A 3,856-nucleotide genomic window follows, 5' to 3' on the forward strand; every position below is an offset into this window, starting at 1 on the left:
AGAGATCACTTTGTAAGTTATATAAGTGACTAACCACTATGCTGTATACCTGAAGCCAATAAAATATTGAATGTAAACTGTAATCAAAAAAATAAAAATAAAAATATTATGATTCAAGACTTGCTCATCTCACAGTTATCCATTTGCTTATTGATTAATTCCAAAAATATTGTCTGTCGATTATGTACCAGTATCTATTGTTTTTTGGTGACCATGTGATAAAACCATCACTCATAGTTTAGAGGGAAAATTATACAAATATATTAATATAAAAAAACTTATTAAAAACATAGGCTCTACTGCAGGCTCTTTGGGTTCAATTGAAACTCTGCCACTAACTAGTTACTTTATCTTGGAAAAGTTATTTAAGCTCTTTGTGTTAAAGTTTCCTTATTTAAAATAATGAAAATAATAAAATTACCTAGTTCACTCGATTTATGAAGATAAATGGGTAGCTATGTATAAATTAATTAGAGTAGCGCCTACTACATTAGTACCGAGTATTAAATATTAGCATTTGAAATATAAATTATTAGTGCTATGAAATACGGGAACATCACAGAGACAAACAATCAAATTTTGACTGTGGGTAGTGGGGACCTTGTCAAGGGGAGCATCATGGAGAAAAATATAAGATTAGACTTATGGTTTCAGGGATGAATAGGTATAAAGTGAAAGAGAAATAGAAAAGAAGATAATCCTGAAGCAACTAGACAGAGAGAACAGTGGGACATTATAAAAGAGTTATTATGAGAGAAATATATGAATAATTTTGAATGCTTGAAATTTAAATTATGCATGAGAGTGGTAGGAATTGAGGCTAACCAGTTTGATAGAGACCATAAGATTTAGGGTCTTATATTTTTAATAAGAAGGTTTAGACTTCTAGAATCAAATTAGCAATGTTTATTTCGAGGAGTAAATTCATCATACACAATTTTTATTGAATATTTGTTAAAAGATAAGTATGTTTTTTCAGAAGTTTCAGACGAACATGGGAAATTATCAAAATATGCAACACTAAAACCAAAGAAAATAAGTAAATTGTGGCATTTTGCTTGGAAGAGATTATTTGAAACAAGTGATTTAAGGCAAAAATTTTTTAAAAAATGAGGAGAAGAAATTGATATTGAACAGAACTTTGGTATGAAATCACACTTTTCTAACAAAATGCTGAGATGTTCCCTTGAGAGATTTCTGTGAAGCCTATTAAAGTTGATAAAATTTTGAACTTTTATGTAGATTTTAATCTTGAGATTAATAAGAAAACCAGACCACAAAGGATACTCTTCAGATCAACTTGTAGTATCCTTTACAATTACTTTTTTAGTAATTATCTCACATGTGTAAGATATTTTTTTAATTAGATACAAAAATGGTTTTAATGTATACTAGTGATCATGTATTTGCAAGTTTGGCTTTTTTATTTTTATTTATTTTTTTTTTGCTGTGCTTTACGTAGATAAGAAACTTACGAAGATGTGTGCTATTATTTTATTTTTTACTTTATTCTATTGTATGTTTGAATAATTATTTTTTTGTCTGTGATTAGAGAGTCCAAACATCTATTATTATAGAGATTTTATAAGATTTGCTATCAATAGGACTTCTTCTTTTGAGATATTGATGATCTAGTAGATCATTTTTAGTTTTTTTTTAAGGAATCTCTATAATGTTGGCTGGACCAATTGGCAGCACCACCAATAGTGCACAATGGTTTGCTTGTCTCCAAATCCTGACCAACACATGGTATTTGTTGACTTTTAATAATAGTCATTCTGATCAGTGGGAGGTAGAATCTCATTATTGTATTGATTTTCATTTCCTTGATGATTAGTGATGTTGAACATCCTTACATATGTATGTTGACCATCTGTATGTCTTCTTTGGAGAAATGTCTACTCACGCTCTCTGCCCAATTTTTATTGAATTGTTTATTTTTTATTTTTTGTTATTTAGTTGTGTGAGTTCCTTATATATATTAGATATCAACTTCTTATCGTATATATCATTTGAAAATATTTTCTCCCATTCAGTAGGTTGTCTTTTTGTTTTGTTTATGGTTTCCTTCACTGTGAAGAAGCTTTTTAGTTTGATAAAGTCCTATTTGTTTATTTTTGTTTTTGTTTCCCTTGTTCAAGGGGATGTATCCTAAAAGATATTACTTAGACTGATGTCAAAGAGTTTACTACCTATCTTTTCTTCTAGGAGTTTATTGGTTTCAGGCCTTACATTTAAATCTTTAATCTATTTTAAGTTTATTCTCATACATGGTATAAGAGAATGGTCAAGTTTCATTTTTTTTCATATATTTACCTGTTTTCCCAATACCACTTGTTGAATAGACTGTCATTTCTCCACTGTATATTGTCTCCTTTGTCATAGATTAAGTGGCTATATAATTATGGGTTTATTTCTAGGTTCTCTATTCTATTCCATTGATCTATGTGTCTGTTTCTGTGCCTGTATCATACTGTTTTGATTATTATAGCATTGTAGTATAGTTTGAAATCAGAGAGTATAATGTCTCCATTTTTTTTCTCAACATTGCTTTGGTCATACATGCTCTTTGTGGTTCCATATAAGCTTCGGGATTATTTGTTATAGTTCTGGAAATAATCTCATTGATATTTTGATAGGGATTGCATTGAATCCATAGATTGCTTTGAGTAGTATGGTCATTTTAATGATATGAATTCTTCTAATCCAGGAGCATCGTATACCTTTCCATTTATTCATGTCCCCTTCAATTCCTTTCTCCAATGTCTTACAGTTTTTAGAATACCAGTATCTTACCTCCTTGGTTAAATTTATTCCTAGGTATTTTATTCTTTTCGATGGAATTGTAAATGGGATTATTTTCTTAAACATTTCTTCTGAGTGTTCACTATCAGTGTATAGGAGTGTGACAAATGTTTATGTATTAATTTTGTATCTTGCTACTTTACTAAATTATTTTATTAGTTCTATTAATTTTTGGTGGAATATTATTTTTTTATGCCTACAGTACCTGGTATTCCTAGGTGGTCTCCCATCCAAGTACTAACCAATCCCAACTCTGCTTAGCTTCTGAGATCAGACAGGATGGGGCATGTTCAGAGTGGCATGGCTGTAGACTGGTGGATTCTTTAGAGTTTTCTATATATAATATCATGACATCTGCAAATACTGACAGTGTTAACTTCTTCCTTTCTAATTAGGACATATTCAATTCTTTTACTTGTCTGAATGCTGTGACTAGGATTTTCAATAATACATTGAATAATAGTGATAAGAGTGGGCACCCTTGTCTTTTTCCTGATCTTAGAGGAAAAGCTTAAAGCTTTTCATGATTCTATATGATGTTAACTGTGGCCTTGTTATATACAGCTTTAATCAAGATAAGTTCTTTCCATACCCACTTTATCAAGGTTTTTTATCATAAATGGATGTTGGATTTTTTTCAAATAATTTTCTGCATCTATTGAGATGATTATATGACTGTTATACTTGATTTTGTTGATGTGATAAATCAAATTAATTATTTTGCAGATGTGGAACTCCCCTTGCATCCCTAGTATAAATCCTACTTGATAATTGTATATAACCCTTTTAATGTCTTGTTGAATTGGGATTGCTAGCATTTTGCTGAAAATTTTTTCCCCTATGTTCATCATAAATATTTGCCTATAATTTTCTTTTTTGTACTGTCTTCCATCTGGTTTTGTTATCAAAGTAATGCTGGCCTTGTAAAATGAGTTTGGAAGTCTTCTCTCCTCTTTTATTTTTTTAGAATAGTTTGAAAAGAATAGGTACTAATTCTTTAAATGTTTGGTAGAATTCATCTGTAAAGCCATCAAGTTATAGGCTTTTGTAT

General features: G+C 30.0%; 1 pseudogene; it reads right to left on the minus strand.

Annotated features, from left to right (window-relative positions):
- Positions 1-2,998: 2,998 nt before the first annotated feature.
- LOC118608484 lies at positions 2,999-3,117 on the minus strand (annotated as a pseudogene).
- Positions 3,118-3,856: the final 739 nt, after the last annotated feature.

This window comes from Rousettus aegyptiacus, unplaced genomic scaffold (genome assembly GCF_014176215.1).
Source record: "Rousettus aegyptiacus isolate mRouAeg1 unplaced genomic scaffold, mRouAeg1.p scaffold_m13_p_9, whole genome shotgun sequence".
Taxonomy (NCBI): Eukaryota; Metazoa; Chordata; class Mammalia; order Chiroptera; family Pteropodidae; genus Rousettus; species Rousettus aegyptiacus.